Raw genomic sequence first — 23,875 nt, forward strand, 5'->3', positions numbered from 1 at the left:
TCCCCCTCCCCTCCCCTCCTCCCCTCTCCTCCCCCTCCCCCCTCCTCCCCATCCCCCTCTCCCCTCCTCCCCATCCCCTCCCCTCCCCCTTCTCCCCTTCCTCCCCTCCCCTCCCCTCCTCCCCATCCCCTCCCCTCCCCCTTCTCCCCTTCCTCCCCTCCCCTCCCCATCTTCCCCCCTCTACCCCCCTCCCCCTCCCCCTCCTCCCCATCCCCCTCTCCCCTCCTCCCCCTTCCCCTCCCCTCTTCCACTCTCCTCCCTCTCCCTCTCCCCTCCCCTCTCCCCTTCCTCCCCCTCCTCCCCATCCCCCTCTCCCCTCCTCCCCCTTCCCCTCCCCTCTTCCCCCCTCCTCCCCTTCTCCCCCTTCCCCTCCCCTCTTCCACTCTCCTCCCCCTCCCCATCCCCTCCCCTCCCCCTTCTCCCCTTCCTCCCCTCCCCTCCCCATCTTCCCTCCTCTACCCCCCTCCCCCTCCCCCCTCCTCCCCATCCCCCTCTCCCCTCCTCCCCCTTCCCCTCCCCTCTTCCACTCTCCTCCCCCTCCCTCTCCCCTCCCCTCTCCCCTTCCTCCCCCTCCTCCCCATCCCCCTCTCCCCTCCTCCCCCTTCCCCTCCCCTCTTCCCCCCTCCTCCCCTTCTCCCCCTTCCCCTCCCCTCTTCCACTCTCCTCCCCTCCCCTCCCCATCTTCCCCCCTCTACCCCCTCCTCTCCTCCCCCCTCCTCCCCCTCCTCCCCATCCCCCTCCCCTCCCCTCCTCTCCTCTCCTGAGGACTTACCATTGGATTAGGATCCTCTCTCATCCAGAATGATCTCAAAATACTTACCTGAAAAGACCCGTATTCCCTAAGTCAGATTCTAAAGTTTAAGGTGGACATATCTTTTGGGGGACACAATTCAACCCTCTATAAAGCATCTCTCACACAAATGTATAACTTAAAAAATAATTGTTCCTTGAAGTTATATTTGGTTATGAGTTTTTTTTTTAATCCAAGCAACAAATACTTAAGGACAATTTGATTACCATTTTTTTCTTCTGAACTTAATTTTTAACTAGTGAGCAGCTTTTTGAGATCATAGCCAGGTATGAGGAAGCCGATTGCTGAGGAAGGGCTTTCCAAACCCACCTCCCACAACATGTGGGGGAAAATGAGGCACTTAATATTACTGGAGCCTCAGCTGCCCCAGAAATTGGCTTCAAGTAATGCAGCCCTGTGCAACCCTTCACCTTTGGTACCAAGAGAAGAAAATATCTCCATATTTGAAAAATGCCCTGCAAAATCCTAAGCAGAAGAGATGAATCAAAAGCGTTATAAAAATTAGGGAAAAAATAAAGTCTAAACTAATCCAAAATTTGCTTTATGCACAGGAAGCATTTAGAAGCTGAACCTTAAGAACGGATTTTGCAGGGCATTTCATAATTGCCTTAATTATGAAAAACACTTTTTATTGGATTAGAGGTGCAATTTGATACTCTTTGGATACTGGATAAAGAACTTGGTAATTGTATCAAATGATGGACAGGCTTTCAGGCTCCTGCACTTGTTTTTTGACTCTGTGATTCAAGTGTGAAATTGATCTGAAGTCTGCATGGGTCCTCTATCAATTATGCTCAAATATAAGCAACGCGGATTCATTTGCACTAATTCAGTACAAAATATCCTTTTGGTGTGCAAAACTCAAACGTATCTCTTAGAATAGGGAGTCCAATTTATGTCATGCTATAATCATAGCAGTTCTAAACTAATTTAACACCCTGAAGAAGTTAATTAACATCATTAAAAAGTGCATCCAGTCAAGTATAACATGTGACCCAAATAAATAATTGAATGAACTTTCCTACTCCAGTGGTGACTTGTTCCAAAGCTGTCCTCTTTCATCAGACCTGGTCAACAATTGTTTGAAACATCTGACACCGACCACATTAGATGATTTTCATGAAGGTGTAAACCTACATGGCAGCCTAATAAACAACTTAAGTTTCATGGCTGACATTGATTTATACATCTTCTAAAGAGATGGTGCATGAAATGATCAGAACAGTCAATAATGCAAGCAAAATGTATGGGCTTGAGATAAGAGAGCAGAAAACAAAATCAATGCCTTCCAGCTATTAACAGCGTGCAGCAGAGTTCATAACAGATAGCATTAAACTTGAACAAGTTGCATCATTCAAATACCTCAGAGAAACTGTCACTCCAACAGTAATTGCAAGAATAGCATTCACATAAATGAGTATATATGGCTGTAGCTTGGCCACTGAAGGCATTTTACCAACTAAAAGCTACTTAGATGAGTTGTTTGAGGTGTATTCTTATTGCAAAACTTTTAGAGAAGGTCTCTAAGCGTACTAATAAGAATCATTAGGTGCATAAACTTAGATAATGAAGAAAGTCAATACATAGCTATAAACCTTCACACACAAAACAGACGTACAGAAGACAAAGCAATCAGCTGCACATGGGTGTTTTTCTCCTTTAAAGGAATGGAACTGAATGGAATTAAATATTGCTATCTTGTGATCAACATAGTCATTTTTAAACCCTACAGGTCTGTCTCAGGAATATAAAGCATTCTAGTAAAGCAGTCAGTGTAACAGAGTGGTTGGGCCTTGGGGATCATGATGACCTGTGTTGATTTACACCTTAACCACTTATTATCTTTATCACTTAACCTCTCTGGGCCTCTATTTATTCATCTGTACCTTGAAATTAATTCAAAGTACCTTGCAGTGTTATTGTAGAAATGTAATAATACAGCCTGGAGGCCTGGGTACATAGTATTTCCTGAATAAACATACATCTATCATCAATAGATGTATGATTTTGTTTGTCCTTATAGCAGACTTCTTTAGGGACTAGTAAATTATGGACCAGTAAATTAACATACGCATTTCAAAACAAAGTCAGTCCTTCATAATTATTTATTAACTGTGAAAATTATAATGTTCAAATTTATAGCAGCTAAGCAAATAGTCAACCTGCTCTCCAGCAATTTAAATTAATTCTGGAGAACAATGCACTAGCAGTGACACTCATATGCACAGATTAGTGCTCACCTTACCTTACTTTATAATTAATCCAGGTAAAGAAGTATTCGAATAATCCTAGCTTTGATTTTCCATTTAATCTTAAAACAACTCTAAGTATCAGAAGATCCTTCCAAGTATCATGTCTACTATGAACAGCTTTGCATCTCAGTAGTACATCCCATTTTCCATTAGAATTGCTGAAACTTCAAACACAGCTTCATCATTTTGAATTTCTACTGACTAGTTTTTCTGGTAGGCAGCGTGCATTAGAGGAGAGTCACATGGCACATCACTAACAGCAATTGGTAATTTTTATCACACAACTGTAAAAATTATTGCCTTTCTTTCTTCATTGGTGTCTTGAACAACTATTGAACTATATAAATATTTTGTTGAAATACCATATGAGAACATTTTTCAAAATGTAGAAATGCAAATGGCTATGTGCCAGGGCATCCAGGCTGAAATATCGGCTCTGGATGGAAAAGCATCCATGGCTCTAGCCCTGTGCCCGTTATTCAACAACAGAAATAGAAACGCAGACTCTCCGTTAGCTGGGAAGGTGATTCTGCAGCAATCAAAGCCTTAAAAGCACAGCTGTTGCTGGGCCCAGAGTCCCCGGTATGGGAAATTCCAGTTGAATTAAATGCCTTTCCATTGAGCCCCACAAAGAGCCATTGGTGGTCTTTTCAGCTGACCTCATGCTTCATTTGGTACAGCCCAGCACAAGAAACCATAGAACGACCAGCTCTTGAGAATAAATTATTATCTACCGCCCCACTGGAAAAAGGCTAAATAAAGGTGCCGATTAATATTTCTATTTTCTGAGCAGCCACGGCCTGCAATAACAAACCAGCCACAGAACACTTTCTGATTGGGAGGAACAATAGCCAAGTTGGGAAACTGATGGTCACTGAAATGCCCAAAAACTGTATCACTAAAAATAGAAAACAGAAGCACTGGTTTGATCATTGGGGTTGAATCTTTAAATCAGTGGTTTAAAAAATGTGGAAGTGGCCAGGCACGGTGCCTTATGCCTGTAATCCCAGCACTTTGGGAGGCCGAGGAGGATGGATCACAAGGTCAGAAGTTCGAGACCAGCCTGGCCAAGATGGTGAAACCCCGTCTCTACTGAAAATACAAAAATTAGCTGGGCATGGCGGTGGGTGCCTGTAATCCCAGCTACTCGGGAGGCTGAGGCAGGAGAATCACTTGAACCCGGGAGGCGGAGGTTGCAGTGAGCTGAGATCGCACCATTGCACTCCAGCCTGGGCAACAGGGAGAGACTCCATCTCAAAAAAAAAAAAAAGTGGAAGCGCAAGTGATGTTTAATAACCCCAGATCTCTCTCCTAAACAAAGTCATGAATAAAAGAAAAAAACCTCATGAGCAAAACTATTGGTGTTCAAAAACAGGGAGAGGCAGCTGAGCCCAGGAAGCAAGTTTTCCAACCTCTGCTAATCACCCTGTCTCTTCCCTGACCACACTGGGTCCTCTGGGCACTTACTTGTGGTGTTCCTTACCCCTGAAGAATCCATAATCCCATGGGGAAAGCAACACCAACAAATATTCAGTGGCCGAGCACTGTCAGAGAATAGCTTTGCTGTGTTAAAGCATATGATATAATGTAAATTCTGTAGAAGTTCAAAGAAAAGAGAGATCATTGGGAAAGACACAGCCGACCCCACCTGCCACACAGCCACCTTTGCTGGGCTACAGTCAGCCAGGCTGCTCATTTCTGTGCCTTTGTATCCATCCTTGTGCCTCAGACTGTGCAGTTCCCTGACCACAGGAAATGTCCCCTGCTCAGAATACCCCCTCTTTCCTGCTGAAGCTGTCCCAGGTCGCCACCATCCACAGGTGCTCAACAACTGACAACACCCACCCCCCCACGCCTCCCTCAACCATCTCTCCATGGCTATAAATATCTAACAAGCATTTGGACATAGTTGATGCCAAGGGAAGAAAGCAATTCCGAATCTTTCACATACTCCTTGTAATAACAGAAATTGGTTTGCCCTCTTTTGTACAAACCCTTTAAACCATTAATCCTTCTAATAATTTTAAAGACGGTATCATGAATGCTGATAAGGTCTTAGCTACAAGGATATTCATCGCAGCTGTGTTTATATGGTGACAATTTGAAAGTACTCTAAATATCCACCAATAGGGAATGCAAGGAATGGAATATAATGCAGCCATCAAATGGTATAGTAAATGAATATTTATGAACATAGAAATATGTTTAACATATGTTAACTGGGGAAAAGCAGGATACTTCACAACATGATCCTATAATTTATACACATAATATGTATAATTTATATATAAATATGTATAGATACATATATAATTTGTATATTTATATAACTATATGATCTATATATAATGCTTCTATGCATAAAAACTATCTACCATCAGCTGAGGTGCTTTTCTGTTTTTACATTATTGCTTTTTGTATTTTTCCGATTTTTCTTTGATAGAGAAAGCAACCCAAAGATACATATCATAACTATTCCAACAAAACTAACATTCTCCTTTTTATTATGAAATATTTTATTCCTACAAATAAGTTTATGAGAGCTAGTAAATACCTAAGTACCGACCACCAAGCTTGCACAACCCTATTTTTGGACAACTTCGCTTTTAACGCAGGGGCATGCGAGACAAACCAAAGTAGGTCAGAATGCTGAAATGCTCCGTGTGTTTACCCTCCAGTAATGAGAGGTTTATTTCTGACCCTCTTAAACTCAGTTTTTAACTGCCCAGAGTATCTCTAAAAACACCCTTTCACCCAGCCTCTGCACCAGTAATAGTAACATAGAATGCAGTACAAAGAACCATGATTTTCCCTATTCAGGGAGCTGTTATCATCTGCTGTTGTGTGCGGGCTATGGGGTCTGTGCCCAAGCCTGCACACTGCTCACCTCCTGATTTACTTAAATCTTTTTGCTTCTATCAACCACAGGGAATGGGGACACTTACAGGTAACAACTGACAATTTGAACAGAAAATACAGAGAAAAGCTGTGTAAAGCAAGTGGCTCAGATTATAGCTGTTGACTTCTAATATTATTTGATAGATGAGGCTCCTGCAATTATCTACTGCTCATGGGTTCCATTACTGGAACAAGAAGCACACAAAATAAGGGCAATTTCCCAAACAATATATAGGACCACTTAACTTTGTCAAGAGCCATTTCTGCAAGTGAAGTCCTCCTTGTTAAAGACACGAAGATAATGTGCCAGCCACTTGACACAAGCATTTAGTTCATACCACATTAACTGCCTTTTGTTATTTCTGCCATGCTCTAATTAAGGCCAAATTGGATATTATTTTTAACTAAACGTTTGTTTTAAAACGCAGTCATGGAATCTACCATTCTTCTCTAAATTAAAGTAAAAAGGGGAAAAAGTTCTAAGAAAAATTTGAAATCCCTTAAACAGTTGAGTGAACAAAGCTGCCATCTTAAGTTTTCATGAATCTTCCTTGCAACTAGCTAGCCCAAAATTACTAGAACAGTTTTCATTCTTAAAAAAAAAATAATACTCTGTGGTTTAACCTTATGTTATTATGTAAGTCAAACAGAAATTCTGTCTCTAGAAGAAGAAAAAAAGCAATATATTTTTGAAAGACAAAAAAAAAGTGCCTCAGCAATGAACTGAATCATTGCATCCATGTTCACTATTAATTCGTGTTGCATTTGGATTTTGGATTGAGCCATAGGGCGGAATGAGTTTAGGAAATATTACAACTGCATCAGGAATTACATTTGTTTCTCACTCCCACCTCCTTACCCATCTTGGAGAGTGGAAAGAGAAAAGGAAAATCTGAAGGAGATAAGAAAATATTTAAGTCGGAAAAGCACACCACAACTTCTACAGAAACCCTGGCTGATGATTTTATGATGAAAAAATCCCTATCAATGATACTCCAGAATGGGGGAGGGGTGGCCACCAGCAAGCTCACCCTAAAGGCACTTATCTTTATCTCCTAGACAGAGTCCGTAAGTGTAAAATTAAATACGTCTTATTTTCTCGATTAAAATCCCCCTGAGTTTTTTCTCTCTTTATTAGTGTTGCTTTGATGTATTTCCAAGCCAAAATGTGGGAGTCTAAATGGCATAAAGGATATTGGACTTTTTTCCTTCCCTTTCCTTTTCTTCTTTATCACCACTTTTCAAATAATAAGGAGTTGACCAAACCTGACCGCTGGTAGGGCTGTGTCTCCTCCCTTGACCAGGTGCTCTGAATTCTCATAGGCATTTATCTGAGAAATGCCCCTGTACCCTAAAATCTGGGTCACCATGAGCAACCGTTCATGGAGTTGGTCAAAAGCATGCTCCTCTTCAATAATATTCAAGAGAGATGGTTAAGTCCGTACAGTTTAATTATAACATTCAGGATTTTTTTTTATTCTTTCTCAGCTCCTGAAGTCTTTTAAGTCTCTCTTAAAAGGGCCTCTACACAAAAGGTAAGTTCATCCTGGAGAGAAAGAAACTCAGACTTGGCCATACCACTTCCACTTGGGCATTGATTAGATGTCTTTTTTTTTTTTTAACAAATTCAAAAAGAAAGGGGACACGATTTAAAACTAAAATAGAACCAGGCACATTGTACAAAGGATTATTTCAAGTAATTCTCCTTGAAACTATAACAAAGGAATGTTTCCTGGGGATTAAATGGACTGTCAGGTAATCAGAAAAGTTCTTTTAGGTTTTTCCTCAGGAAGAAAAAGAGCACTTTGGATGGATTTTGTTCCTGGCATTTTGTGACACTTTACAGCTTATTCCCTGGTGTCACACCGATTTATTTTATTATTCATGAGCTCCGTGAAGGAAGGAATGATCTTAGAGGTCCGCAGCTGGACCACACTAATAGATCCTTTTCCTATCCTCATCTACTGTTACTTTAATATGGATAAGATTGTTTTATTAATGAGAGCAAATGGGTTTCCTGAATATCAGCCTCTCTTTTGGTCACTCTGGAACCTGATATACTTGATTAATTTATTTTCAACTTTTTGAGCACCCACACTATTTTTGACACGGTACTTTTAAAAAACTTCAGACATAAATGAGCAAAAGCTGTACCTCCAGGAAGTTACATTCTACTGAAACAAGACTGACCTCCATTACTAATTGATGATGCCATAGTCAACTGTCAATTATTCATGTAAAGATTATCCATGACACACCGTGTAGAGCACCCATCGTGAATTTCTAAATCCCAGGCTTTTCCACCTCTCAACTACGCAGACTTAGGGGTTGTCATGCGAATCACCTCGCCACACTATAGATTTAGTTACAGAGCAAAGGAAGCCAACTGCCTCAACCTCCTATCGATCAAAATTTTCATTTAGTAGGCAGGCATGGAGTACTTCAAATAAGGTGCTATGTTAAACACTTCAGAAACAGATGGATTAAGTGTATATAAGGTGTACCAAGATACCCATAGATAAGAGTGGCTAATTCTATCAGTGAAAAGAAACAGGAAAGGTTTCAACAGGAAGATGACACTTGATTTGAGTATTGAAAACTGAGAGTGCATTGAGGGGCAGACAGAAAGAGAAGACATTCTCAATGCAGCATAAGCAAAGGCATAGAATTCTGAAATAGTGCAATGCACTATGAAATCTGCAACGTTGTTTAGTGCGACCATGAGACTGACAGGTGGGAGGAGGATAATGTGGTTTCTAACAAGAGATAGAGCTGAAAAGATAAGCAGAGAAGTGGCCTCAACAGCACTTCAATACTTTTCTATTTGAAGGGAAAGGGAGGAATCTAACATGACCCGCCTCCCATAGAATATGGCTTAGGCAAAATACTAGTCAGGTGCCATCGCTAAGATTGGGAATATTGGACAAGAAACATTTTCAGGGGGAAGATAATGAGTTCAGTTTTGGACATTTCTCTCACTTTCATGCTGAGAGTCATGAACGGGTTATAACCCTTAATACCAACACCTGGGTTCCACGGTTAATTGCTGCTGAGCTAACAGTCAACTAAGACCAACAGATTATTCTCTCTCATACCTCTATTACCTGAGACAGGTCTCTGTATTCTGTGTGGTTTCTTTAGCCTAGTGCTAAAGGTTGCACCAATTCAGACAGAAAAAAAAATCCGAAAACCAAGGATTGGTTATCTATATTGTCCAATCTCATTTTTTTTAATTTATTATACTTATTCTTCTGTTTTGCCTTGACACTGCATAGGCTATGTTGTGAGACAACTTGTCAGGTCCAAAAAACAGCCTCACAATTCACCTTAAAATTGGCCTACATTGACCACAGAGGGAAATAGTGCCAAAATGTCTCGCAAATATCACTGGGAAGGTAATATATTCATTCATCGATTTGTTCGTTCGTTCATTCAACAAATGTATAACGAGGGCTTGCCACAAGCCAGGCCAGGAAACGCTATAGTGAACAAGGGAGGCTGTTATGGGGTTTATATTCTAATGGGTAAACAGACCCCAGACAAGTGTTTTGAGCTGTGAAGAAATGAAACGGGGCGAGATAACTGGAGGTGATGGCAGCTTCAGACAGAGTGGTCAGGGAAGGATCCACTGAGTAGATGACATTGGACTGAGAGCCAGAAAATGAGGGGAAAAAAAAAAAAATCAGAAGCCACAACTGGAGGAAAAAAACACTTCAGAAAGAAGGACAGCAGGGAAATGAAGACCGGCACTAGCCTGGTAGGTTCAAGAAACGGACAAAAACAACCAGTGTGGCTGGAGCAGAGTCAGCAGCGGGGTGGGTGAAAGAAGCTAAAGGGAAAAAGTAAAGCCAGCAGGCCGTGGAGAGACGCGTGGAGAGGAAGGAGGAAGTGCCCCCTGCCTCAGCCTCAAACCCCAGTCTCAGCCCTCATTGGGTGACCTCAGTCATGTGACTTGACCTCTCAGGAACTTTTCTTTCCTTCTCAAAATTGCAGTCGTAATATTTTTATCACTTAAGAAGAGTGAGATCAAGTAGGCAAAGTGACTGGCACACAGGAAGTGCCTAAGAAATGTGGGGTTCTGCCTCTCCTCTTCTTTAACAGCAACCAAGGAAGACAATGTGGGTTGTGCAAGTTTAAAAAAAATAAGGCACTTTTTCTGGTCTAAATATGTTAGGTCTTCTTCCATGCAGCTCTCATTTCTGGGGCGGACCTTCAGTGAGCCTGACTTTCAGGAACCCCAAGGGCCAGAGTCACGGTTGCTGAGATGGATCAGGCCATGTGATGGTGAAAAATGTCCCCCTTCAAGCCAGGAGACTTTCAAATTAATTTCCTAAGTCATCCTGGTATATGTGACCTGAGGTCTCACAAGATGAAAATAAAACAATAGCTAACTCTGCAAGATAAATGCTTTTAAAAATCAACAATTACTGTGAGGTCCCTAGAGAAGGGTACTTTCAAATGCAGGTTCTTCCACTTGAGCACCACCTATACCCTGCTTCCTGGGGCTTGGGGGACAGAGATACCAAGAAATATGAAATATTCCTGACTTGTCAACTTCCCTCACCGAGCTACCTGGGATGGCCATCTAAGTAGGATCTTAAGATCTTTAAGAACCTCTTTTCTTTCTAGCCACCTCCCTATCATCTCTCCATCTTTCTGACATCCCTAGAAGTCTAGCTCTGGCCCCATGGCTTCCATCCCCTCTGCTTTTAACTTCTCCTGTCAAAAATAGAGACATCGCCTTTTCTCCATGGCCAATGCCTTGCAATTTCATCTCCTCCTACACATACAAGGAGCTCTCACTCAAGGGACAGACTGTCAAAGTTTGCAGCCCCATGCTGTCTTGCCGCCTGCATTTTAGCCAGGCACCCCTGCTGAAGAAGAGGCTGGAAAAAAAATAATTAATAACTAACTCACTCACTGTCACAAGGGATTAGTGGATCAAAATGCTTGCTGGCTTTATTTAAACATCGGCAAAAAAAAAAAAAAAAGGTCAATTTACATATAACCTTTATCTCCATTCTCATGAACATCCAAGCCTTGGTTTTGCTTTAAAATTTGCTCAGACAAGGCACAGTGGCTCACACCTGTAATCCCAGCACTTTGGGAGGCCAAGGCGGGCAGATCACGAGGTCAGGAGTTTGAGAACAGCCTGGCCAACATGGCGAAATCCCATCTCTACTAAAAATATAAAAATTAGCTGGCATGGTGGCGGGCACCTGTAATCCCAACTACCCAGGAGGCTGAGGCAGGAGAATCACTTGAACCCAGGAGGTGGAGGTTGTAGTGAGCTGAGATCACGCCATTGCTCTCCAGCCTGAGCAACAAGAGCAAGACTCCATCTCAAAAAAAAAAAGTGCTCAATAAAAGACTGTTGTGGGATTTCATTATACAAAGTTAATTGTTCTTCATAAAATGTCTTCAAAAATTGTGAGTAGTGCATGAAATGGTGTCCTCAAAAAAATATATACCCACATCCTAATATTTGGAAACTATAGATATGAACTTATTTGGAAAAAGAGTCTTTGCAGGTATAATTAAGTAACGGATCTTACAATATCATCCTGTGTAATCTGAGTGGACCCGAAATCCAGTCACAGACGTCCTTAGGAGAGTGAGGCAGAGGGAGATTACCCAGAGACAGAAGACGCGGAGGCCGTGTGACCATGGAGCACCGATGGGAGGGCTGCAGCCCCAAGCCAAGGCATGTCAGCCGCCACAGACGCTAGATGAGGCCAAGAGTTGATTCTCCCTTCATGCTCCTGGGGCGAGTGTGGCCCTGCCAACATCTCGATTTCAGACTTCTGGCCTCTAGAACTGTGAAAGAATAAACTTCTCTTCTTTTAGGCCACCCAGTTTGTGGTCTTCTTTTACAGCAGCCACAGAAACTAACACATTATGTTTAAAGGAAGCAGCTAAGATAACTACGGTGATTTCTTATGGATGAGGTGCTTTATGGAATGGCTCTTCCTGCCAGTGGACATCTAAACTTGGTCCTCAAAACCATACACCCTAGCATCCAAACAATTATTCATGTTCTGGCAAAGGAATGATGCTGCAGAAAGCCTAAGAAAGAAATCATTGTATTGCCCTTCAATCTCAGCCATCAGAAGACTGAGAAATTAGTCATTAAGGAGACCTGAGAACTAACTCATTAAATGCTAAAGTATTTCATTTTAACACTGTTCAAGAGATCCTTCCAAAATGAACCTTAAATTTGCCTGCTAATTAAAGATTAAATAAAATATAATTAAACCTTTCTTAAAGAAAAAAATTGAATAAATTTAAGTAAATATTTGTTGCTGTGATATGCTATGGATGTGGCTATAGAGGTAACAGATTTTTATATGGTAAATGGCCCTTCCTTTCCCCCCTTATCTCACTGTCCCAGGTTTCTAAACTCTAGTAATTCACACTGATACCTTTGAAGGTGGTTGAACCACAGCACCTCTCTTTCCCGCTCTTTCTTTCTTCCCCCACCCCACCATCTTAGACACCACACACATACGCATACACACACACACACTCCATTCTTTCTGTGATCCTATAATCAATTACTGATATTCACAGAAAACCACTGAGTAGAAGAGAGTATACTGTGATACAATGTTGTCTGGTAGGTGATATCTCAACTGTCAAATCCTGTAGGTAAGGGCATATAACAAAATACGGCTTGATTGTGCACACTGACAATTACTGCTGCTATCTGCTAGGTTTTCTTGGTATACCTAAGAGCAGGAATAAAATGGAGGAGAGCAATTGCCCTGTGTAGAGCAGAGGTGTCTGGGCAGTAGACTGCTGTCCACATACATCAGACACAGACGTGCACAGGCATCCCCTTGTTGCAGTCCTGAAAGGAGGATTCAAGTATTAAATATCTCATGAAAGCAGAGAAGAGATGAAGGACCACCCAGGCCCCATCTGTGGACACAAACAGGGCCTGGACACAGTCTGGGGATGAATAAAGAGGGAAAAACATCAACATGCAGAACAAAGGAGAAGGACCCACACCCGAGACACTCAGCAGAAGAGCAATACTTTGCAAATGATCTACTGCAGGCTCGTGAAAAATTTTAGAAAATTATTTTTGCACTAACAGTACAAATAAAAGAGTCTTCTATGTACAGTAAAGAATACTACCAGTAAGAGGAATCTTAATGTTTACAGTATAATAAAATAAATGGAACAAAAGCTAATGGAGGTAAGAGAAAAGAGGGTATTTCAGCATTGACCATCATACTTACAGAAACCTGCTGGATAATGCTTCTGAAAAACTTGAATGAAAACAGCAAATACTAGTAGAATTATGAACAACAGAATGCATTTGTTTTTCCATGATGTTTACTGCGTGCATAGCATGATGGCAGGCTGGAAAAACAGGAACACTCACAAACTTTGGAAGAAAGAAAATATAGCTTGTGTCCAAAATATAAAAGTCAGAGAAGCACAGAATAATAGAAAACCAAATGCATTACATATAATAATAATTTGAATGGATTAAACTCCCCAATGGCCTAAGAATTGACAGGTTAAGAAAAATGAGGAGAAGAAAAAAGAAAGAGAGAAAGGAGGAGGGGAAGGTAACACCAAGCAAAGTGTCCCTCAAAGAAGTTAAAGAATAGGCCAAGAGGTAGCAGGAACAAAAAAAAATACTAAGAACTTTCAGAGGAACAATTCCATTTCCAAGAATCCACCTTAAGTAAGTTATTACTTATGCATTCAAAGAAAAAACTCTAATAGAAGTCATTGGACTCTATAATAGAGGGAAAATGAAAATAATCTAAGTGACTAATAATTAATTAAATAAAATATTGCATATCCACAAAACAAGATACTATACAGCTATTAAAACTATGTTTTACACCAAAATAGAATGGTATTGGTATAAGACCATGTAGACCAATGAAATGGAATAGAGAACCCAGAAGTAAATCTACATATTTACAGCCAACTGATCATCGACAAAGGTGCCAAGAACATACACTAGGGAAAGGGTACCCTCTTTAATAAACGGTGCTGGGAAAACTGGAAATCCATATGCAGAAGAATAAAACTAAACCCCTATCTCTGACCATATATAAAAATCAATGCAAAATGGATTCAAAGACTTAAATGTTAAGACCTAAAACTATAAAACTAGTAGGAGAGAACAGGGGAAAGGCTTCAGGACCTTGGCCTAGGCAAAGATTTTTTGACTAAAACCTCAAAAACAGACAACAAAAACAAAAATAGACAAATGGGACTATATTAAACTAAAAAGCTTCTGCACAGCAAAGGAAGCAATCCACAGAATGAAGAGACAACCTACAGAATGAGAGAAAATATTTGCAAACTATTCACCCAACAAGGGCCTAATATCCAAAATATACAAGGAACTCAAACAACTTAACAGTAAAATAAACAAGTAATACCATTAAAAAGTGGGCTAAGGACATGAATAGACATTTCTCAAAACAAGACACACAAATGGCCAACAGGTATATAGGAAAATGCTCAGCATCACTAATCATCAGGGAAATACAAATCAAACCCACAATGAAATATCATCTCATTCCAGTTAGAATGTCTAGTATCAAAGAGACAAAAAATAATAAATGCTAGTGAGGATGCAGAGAAAAGAGAACTCATACACTGTTGGTGGGAATATAAATTAGTACCGCCATTATGGAAAGTAATATGGAGATTTCTCCACAAACTAAAAATAGAAATACCATACAATCCAACAATCCCACTACTGGGTATTTATCCAAAGGAAAGAAAATCAGTATATCAAAATGGTACTTGCACCCCTATGTTTATCGCAGCATTATTCACCATAGCTGAGATATGGAATAAACCAAGTGTTCATAAATAGATGAACGGATAAAGAAAAGGGGTCTATATAGACAATGAAATATTATTCAACCATAAAAAAATGAAATCCTGTCATTTCCTGCAACATGGATGGAACTGGAGGTCATTATGTTAAGTGAAATAAGCCAGGCACCGAAAAACAAATGTCACACGTTCTCATTCATATATGAGAGCTAAAAAAGTGTATCTTATGGAGTAGAGAGTCCAAAGATAGATATCAGAGGCTAGAAAATGTTGTGGGGAAGGAATGAAAAGGGGTTGCTTAATGGGTACAAGCATATAGTTAGAAGGTAGGAATAAGTTCTAGTGTTCAGTAGCACAACAGTGACCACAGGTGACAACAATGTATTGTATACATCATCGTAGCTAGAAGATTTGAAAAGTTTCCAACAAAATAAATAACAAATGTTTGAGGTTATGCATATTTTCAATACCCTTATTTGGTCATTACACATTATATGCATGTATCAAAATATCACTTGTATCCTGTAAATATGTAAAAATATTATGTATCGATAACAAACATTTTAAATACATTTTTAAGGATAATTAGTGATGTGAGAAAATGCCCTTGATATATTTTACAGGGATTTAAAAACAGGCTACCCATCAGGCTACATTATATGATCTGATTTTTTTTTTCAAAAAATAGTCTATTCCATAAACACCAAAAAGTGCAATCCCAGCAAATTACATGCATTCTTTGATACCTCTTTCCTTGCTGCATTTTGTTTCCTGCTCTGTTACCTGTACTTTTGTCAGCAAATAATTTTAAGTTGGCCTACATCTAAATACTTTTAAAACTGAATACTGTCTTTACTTGTTTATTGAAGAAAATATGGAATATAATAGACAAATTAAGGGAAGAAACTGTGCCCCCTGACCCACTCCTCTCCTCCCAAGGAGCACAAATGGGGCCTCCAGCTACCCACCAACTCAAGAGAAAAGTGTGGACACCAGCCTGAGCCCTCTCCTCCCCCTGATTTCACATCTCCAAGTCTTACTGCTTCTTCCTCCAAAATGTCTGGCATCTCTTCTCTTCTGGCATCACCACTGTCACCACCCTGAGCCACCTCACCTCCATTGCCTCTACCTCCCGCCCTTCCCAGCCCAATGCCTCCTTCCAACTCCACATCCCCTCACCCTCATCTCCAAGGCCACATGGACTCCAGAACTGGAGTGATCCTCAAAAGGAAATCAGGCCACATCCCTCCCTTGCTGAGACCCCTCCAGAGGCTCCTTGTGGCCCTGGGATAAATGCCACCAGACACCCTCTCCCCTCTATCAGGCCTGTCCTACAGTTCCCCTTTCTCTGAACCCTTGGATCTCTGGACTCCAGCACCCTAGCCCCGCCCCACCTACCCTGCACCCAGCTCTTAGCCTCTCAGGGCTTTCACAGACGTGCTGCTCCTCTCCTCATCCAACGTGATTCACATTTCAAATCCTAGATTGAATGCCACTTCTGCCTGGAGGCATGCTTTGACTCTACAGTCTAACTAGGTTCTCCCCCAATTATTCTGTCTAAAAACACCATATTGTTTTTCTTTACAGCGTTGATCATGCTTTTTCATTATTGATCTATGTGATTATTTGGGGAATATTTGTTTCCCCCTCCAGACTATGAGTTTTCTACAAATGAGGCCTTGCCTTTTCCATTATCAATGTATACCCAGCACTTAGCACCATGCTGAACACATAAAAATAATAATAGTGATAAAATTTATGTAGCATTTCTTATGCACCAAGCAGATTTTAAAGACTTCAAACACAGTAACTCATTTAACCCTCAAAACAGCCTCATAGTGTAAATGACATTAATTCCCACCTTACAGGTGAGAAAACTGAGGCACAGAGAATTAAATAATTTGTCCAAGGTCTTATTCATAATGAATGGTTGAGCCTGGAGTTGAAGCCACACAGTTTGGCTGCGAACTCCATGCTCTTTATCATTACACTGTACTGCTCCTCATGCTCGATAATTTTTTTCAGTAAATCCTGCCACCCTAAGGAACTACTGTTATTCCAGTCTTCTTCCCATGCATACAGAGAGAGAGAGATAGTGTTTTTTCCCCCATAGGATCGCATTCTGTACAACTTAGACTTCCACTACTTTTAATTAATACTATATAAGTATCAGGATTTTAATGGAGACGTATTATTCCATGATACTAATCTAAATTTATTTCATCATTATCTTATTTTTTGAGCAAAGGGTACTTTTTCAATTTATTTCTATTTTATTGCTATGTTAAATGACTCTGTAATGACATTCTTAAACATAAATATTGTGCAATGCCTTTTGATAAATTCCATGAAGTAGTTCAAAATATATGAATTTCAAGGATTTTTGAGGTGTATTGAAAAATTGCCTTCCCAAAAGGATGTTGCAGGAGACCCATTCCCCACAGTTAGGCCAAATGAGGCCAGTAAAAGAATGAGTGTTACCCAAAACACCTGTGGACAGAAAGTATTTACAGCATATTTGGGCTTTCTCCAAATTTATGTTCTGATTTGAATAATATCAAAATTAATTTACATTCATTGATTAACTGGTTTAAGGAAATGACAACATAAGAGTTTACACAGATAACTAAAGAACTGACTCTACACTAGTATTTGAATAGTACTTATGCTATTAATGATTCTAGCTGCCACCTTTGGGGAGGGTTATCAATTTAGATTTAAACTAAAATTCAAGTTTAAAATTATAATCCAAAATCAGATCTTATTCTTTCCCTTTTCATGTAAGAAACCAAATATACATTTTTATCACCTGCTGCTAGTTCTATACTCTCTCTAAAATTAAGCATTATTTAAAAAGAATTTCCAAAATAGAGACCCAAAGAGAAAAACAAGCTGTGTATGTAGGCTAGACCACAGCAATAACACTAATAGGAAGGTATAATTAGACTACATTTAGAGGGTCTACTTGCTTTTCTCCTATATTTCTTTCTGCAAACAACAGGAGGAATATTCCTTGATTGCATTTTAAAAACTGCACCTTTTTATTGCATTACATTCCTGATGGACTGCAGTGACATCTTGGATCTGACAAGACAGATAGCTTATCCCAGCATCAGATTATGATAAAGTAAGTTTAAAGAAAGTCACCTAAATTCAATATATCCCATAGTAAGAGACAATATAAAAACCACAAATGGGCTGGGTGCGGTGACTCACGCCTGTAATCCCAGCACTTTGGGAGGCTGAGGTGAGCAGATCACTTGAGGTCAGGAGTTCAAGACCAGCCAGGCCAACATGGTGAAACCCTGTCTCTACTAAAAATACAAAAATTAGCCAGACATGGTGGTGTGCACTTATAATCCTAGCTACTGGGGAGGCTGTAGCATGAGAATCACTTGAACCCGGGAGGCAGAGGTTGCAGTGAGCCAAGATCACCCCACTACACTCCAGCCTGGGTGACAGAGCAAGACTCTGTCTCAAAAAAAAACAAAACACACACACACACACACACACAAACGCACACACAAATGGAGTAAATTGGAACATAATCAATTAGTGAGGAAGGAAAGAATTAACCCAGAAAAGTTAAGAACTTGACTATTTAAAGTAAACATAAAACAAACCAGAGAAATGGAACACCATGAAAAATGGCATACCTGTTACATAACATGTTACTTATTTAAATAAAAGTTAGTTGCACAAATGAAATTTTATTATTTGGAATTTTCAATGGCTAGATTATAAATACCAATCCATTTATATGACAAAGAAATACATTATTTATAATACACATGGATTATATCTATATAGACTTTGTAGGGTTTCTAATCAATGAAATCGGTATTTAGACAGTTTCTGAATTCTTAGAAGTAGAAAGATTTTATTTTAAATGTGCACACCAGCAAAAGAAGCTCCCTGGCACCCCTTGACTTACATTATGACTTCTCATTCAACTCCTCCGTCCAGGTGGCAGCAACTTGCAAGTGAGTTGTACAAATAGAAGGTGCAGGTTAAATCATCCAGAATAGAATAAAGATGTGCTTTCTGGGTATGAAAAAACACTGTGTTTAAAAACTGTGTGTTAAGAATGATTAAAAAGTTGAATCCTTTTTTAAGAAAAAAAGTCTATATATGAAAGAGTTGTCAGCAGAAATTTGGAAAACCCTAGGAACTGAAGCCTAGAGAGATTTAACTGAATGCTTAAACTCTATGAGTCATAATGGATGTAGATAAACCCCCTGTGTCTATAACAGTCATTCAGGTAAAACTGTCTTTAAAAAAAAAAAAAAAAAAAGGTGAGGACAAGAAAGGGATGAAGGGAAAGGAAAAGCCATGGTTTCCCTGAGATCATATTTTAGTGCCTCTATTTCTGACCACATAGTTTTAAAAAGGGGTAGAACGTCAAGGCCCTGGGGACAACGTGCTGGAAAAAGAAAGACTTCTGAAATGAGTGGGTGCCACTGAACTCTGTGTGGAGGTGGGAGCCAGAAATTTCTGGTAAGGGCTGTGACTGTGGCTCCAATAACACCTGACCAAAGTGTCTTGAAGCCTGCCACGCTGAGCCTGCTGCAGAGTGTGAAATGCTAGAAATACTGACACAATAATTGCTTTACAGAGCTTGGAAACTCTGCAGGTGAATTAAAGTTAAAAACTGGAGTTTTTCTTTGACTAAGACAAGCAGTAATTGATAACATGGACGATTAGTAAGTGATCTTGCTTAGGCACCTGCCTAAAAACTGTTGTGGTGCTCAAACTGGGCTTTCAGATTACATAGTTTAGTGTTTTCATTATTTTAGCTACAAACATAAGTTTTTCAGAAGAAATCTTATGCAGAAAACCATGATAGGTTCGTTAATGAAAAAGAAAACGGCCCAGTTGAGAACTGAAGGCCCAGGCTGGGTGTGGAGGCTCATGACTGTAATCCCAGAATTTTGGGAGGCCCAGGTGGGTGGATCACTTGAAGCCAGGAGTTCGAAACCAGCCTGGGCAACATGGTGATACCCTGTCTTTACTAAAAATACAAAAATTAGCCTGGCGTGCTGGCTGGTGCATGTAATCCCAGCTACTCAGGAGGCTGAGCCAGGAGAATCACTTGAACCCAGGAGGCGAAAGTTGCAGTGAGCCGAGATAACACCCCTGCACTCCAGCCTGGGCAACAGAGCAAGACTTTGTCTTAATTAATTAATTAATGGAAGACCCAGAGCTCATCCACTTGGCCCCAACTAGTTCAACAGTACCCAACTTGACTCCACAGAACACAGTTTGAAAGCCACTAATCTGGTCCAGAACTTTCATTTTATGAATGAAGAAAAGTCAGAGAGACACAGAGAAAGACATGTTCAGTGCGGTACCCAGGCCCACACAGGTAGAACCAGAGTTGGAAGTTAGTAACTCTAAGCCCTAGCTGAGTGTTTTTCCCTATAACACAATTCTGCTAACAAAGGTATTTCTTCATGTCTTGTTTCAGTTTCTATTTCCTCTTCTTATCCACATGTAGAGATATCCAATTCATATATGGGCAATATTTTCAATATTTTAATATGGAAGCTTATTTTGAAAAATGTTAAGCAAATACATGACAAATTCTTTGAGTCACAAACATTTCTGTGACAACTCACCTTGATACTTGACGGAAAATCCATTGACGAGGTGCCACAGACACGCTGGTGAGGAGACACTGTGGACCTCAGCAGGGCTTACCTTGCAAATCCAACCTATTTTAGTGTCCAAAATTGTCAAACTTAGTTACTTAGCTAAAGAAATAAATTAACATCTTTTTTCTAAAAGTATAAAGACAGTGAATTAATATCTTCAATATGCTGAGGGCAAAATAACTGACAACCAAGAGAACTGATACTCATCTGCTATGGTAAATGTGTTGCCTCCAAAGTCCAGGTGTTGCCACTGTGACGGTAATAAGAGGTGGGGCCTTTAAGAGGTGATTAGGCCATGAGGATTCTTCCCTCCTGAATGTTATTAAGGCCCTAATCAAAGAGGCTTCAGGCAACGTTCGGCTTTCTTGCCCTTTCGCCTTTAGCCATGTGAGACCCTGTTTCTCCCCGCCTCAGGATGCAGCCCTCACCAGGCAACTGAACCTGCTGGTACTTTGATCTTGGACTTCCCAGCTTCCAGAACTGTAAGAAACAAATTTCTGTTCTGTATAAATTACCCACTCTGTACTATTCTATTATAACAGTACAAATGGACCAAGACATCATCCAAATTATCATTTAAAAGTAAAGACAGCTGGGTGCGGTGGCCCACACCTGTAATCCCAGCACTTTGAGAGGACAAAACAGGAGGATTGCTTGAGGCCAGGAGTTCAAGACCAGCCTGGGCAAAATAGTAAGACCTCCATCTCTACAAACATAAGAAAATTAAAATTAATTACAAAAAAGAGTAAAAACAACATAAAGACATTTCTAGACATATGAAGACTAGGGGAATGTACCATCCAAGAACATTGTTTAAAAAAGAAAGAAAGAAAGAAAGAGGCTGGGCATAGTGTCTCATGCCTGTAATCCCAGCACTTTGGGAGGCTGAAGTGGGAGGATTGCTTGAGACCCTGTGAAAGGAAAGAAATGAAGGAAGGAAGGAAGGAAGGAAGAAAGAGGGAAAGGGATTCAGCAAGAAAAAAAGCAAATGTTGAAAATGTAGTATAAAACTTTGCTAAAAAGTTAATAATTCAATTCAATAGTGGCCATAGAAATAACAACTAATAACTCTACATGTGTTGAGCCTGTTATTGTAATTGGCAGAAGGAAATAAAGAATAACTGCAGCCTATGGTTAAGCAAGTACCTGTAAGATTAAGAGTAATCACTAAACACCAGAAATGTACTTTGCGACTTTCAAATCATCTGAAGCAAAAGAAATATTAAAAACTGTATTAATACAAAAAAAAGGTAGGAAAAGGAGAAGGGAGGCAAAGAAAAAAGACAGTGAACAGGAAACACAAAATAAGATGGTATAAATAAATTTGAATATACAAGTAATCATAAAGGATGTACATGAATTAAGCTCATTAATCAAAGACAATATTCTATAGATTTTTTTAAAACTCTGATAATATAATGCTTCTAAGAGATATATCTAGAGCAAAACCACACGGAAAAATAAAAATGAGGGACTATAAAAATATATACCCCTCAAACACTACATGTTCTCACTCATAAGTGGGAGTTGGGCAATGAGAACACATGGACACAGGGAAGGGAACATCACACACCAGGGCCTGTTGGGGGTGGGAGGCAAGGGGAGGAAGAGCATTAGGACAAATACCTAATGTATGCGGGACTTAAAACCTAGATGACGGGTTGATGGAGGCAACAAGCCACCATGGCACCTGTATACCTATGTAACAAACCTGCACGTTCTGCACATGTATCCCAGAACTTGAAGTATAATAATAAAAAATATATATATGTATACCCCTCAAATACTAGACAAAATAAAGTTGACATAGCAATGTTAATATCACACAAATAGATCTAAAGTCCAAAAGGCATTCATACAAATACATAGGGATAGTGTATAGTAACAAAAGACATAATTCAACATAAATATAATAAACATGAAATTATTGTACTTATCGTTTCTTTAAAATATATAAAGAAAAATTGGTGAAATTACATGGAAATACTGATGAATGTATAATCATAGGGGGGAATCAGTACCAGTTAGAATGTAGATGTTTGGCACAGCAGAATTAACGAGCTTGACCTCATAACTATAAAGAGATTTCTACACCCAAAGACTATATTATCTTTTTATAAACATATAGAACACTTACCAATATTAACATGATACCGGGATTTGAAAGAACTTAAGTCATACGTATAAACCCCACTGATAGTCATATAATTAAATTAGAAGTCAATGTTGCAAAGTAACAAAAACATAACTAAAGTACGTGTTTGTATACCTTAAAATGAACTTTTATATAAAGTCTGAATTAATAAAAAAATCACTACATATTAAAACATGGACAACGCTAATTTACTATTTAAAAATAAATTCAATAGCATTAAATTCATTTACTAGAAAACAGAAAGATTAAACTAAACCCAAGAAGCTAGAAAAATAACTGAAAAGTAAATCTAAAGACATAAAAGCTAGAAAATAATAAGACTGTAACAATTAAAGAAACAGAAACAAGATATACAAAGGATAACATAAATTCCAAAGCTGATTCTTTGAAAAGCTAATAAGCAGACAGATTGCTAGCAAGTTTGATCAAAAATAGAAGATGAAGGTAATACAAAAAGGAGACAAAAATACAGAGTAGATGTTAAATATTATAGGAGAGCACTATGAACGTTATGAAATAAATTTGATACTTAAAAGAAATAGACACATTTCTAGAAAATTTTAAATGTCTAAAGTTGACCCCAGAAGGAACAGAAAAGGTGAAAAAACAAATAATCATGGAAGAAATTGCATTGGTAATAAAAAGTTCCTCAAATCAAGACTCTGGAGCCAAAATATAAGAGAATTTCCCTAACCTTTAAGAAACAAAGAAACAAACAAAACTTTTATCATCCAGTAGATTCTGAAAACAGAAAACGAGAGAAATTATCCAATTTATTTTATGAAGTTAATAAAATGAGAATATCAAAACTGGGTACGTCAGTATAAGAAAAGAAAGTTATGCAGCAATCATTTTAGTAAGCATAAACAGAAAAACCCCCCAAAAAATCAGAAAAATTAATTCCAGCAGTGTATAAAATAATTATTAACTTTTAAATATACACCATATTAAGAGTTTTTTAAAACTCATCATTTCAATAGATGCAAACAAAGAAAAGTAACACAATTCAACCAATTGTCAATAATTGTTGACAAACATGCTTAGCAAACTAAAAATAAGTAAGTTGTCTTTCTAGCAGACACACTTTACTGGGAAGTTACACAAGCATTATACCTAATGGTAAGACTTTAATACACATTTCTACCAAAATCAAAAATGATACAAAAGTGGTTATCACCACTTCCATCCACCATTATGCTAAAGGTCGCAGATTCTTAGTAAAGCAATAAACTGTATCAAGTTTATTCACAGGTGATATGATTATCAGCCAGGCTTGGTGGCTCACACC

The 23,875-nt window shown here is 39.3% G+C and overlaps 1 long non-coding RNA gene across 1 annotated transcript in view; it reads right to left on the reverse strand.

Moving 5' to 3' along the window:
* LOC107975421 (uncharacterized) overlaps window positions 1-20,492 on the reverse strand; it is a 37,534-nt gene extending 17,042 nt beyond the window's left edge. Inside the window, exons 1-2 of the long non-coding RNA XR_001718951.2 lie at window positions 20,397-20,492; window positions 18,713-18,822 (exon numbers count right to left, since the gene is read on the reverse strand). This is a non-coding gene — a long non-coding RNA (uncharacterized LOC107975421). The remainder of the gene's footprint in view (window positions 1-18,712; window positions 18,823-20,396) is intronic.
* Between the last annotated feature and the right edge of the window lie 3,383 nt (window positions 20,493-23,875).

This window comes from Pan troglodytes, chromosome 5 (assembly GCF_028858775.2).
Source record: "Pan troglodytes isolate AG18354 chromosome 5, NHGRI_mPanTro3-v2.0_pri, whole genome shotgun sequence".
NCBI lineage: Eukaryota > Metazoa > Chordata > Mammalia > Primates > Hominidae > Pan > Pan troglodytes.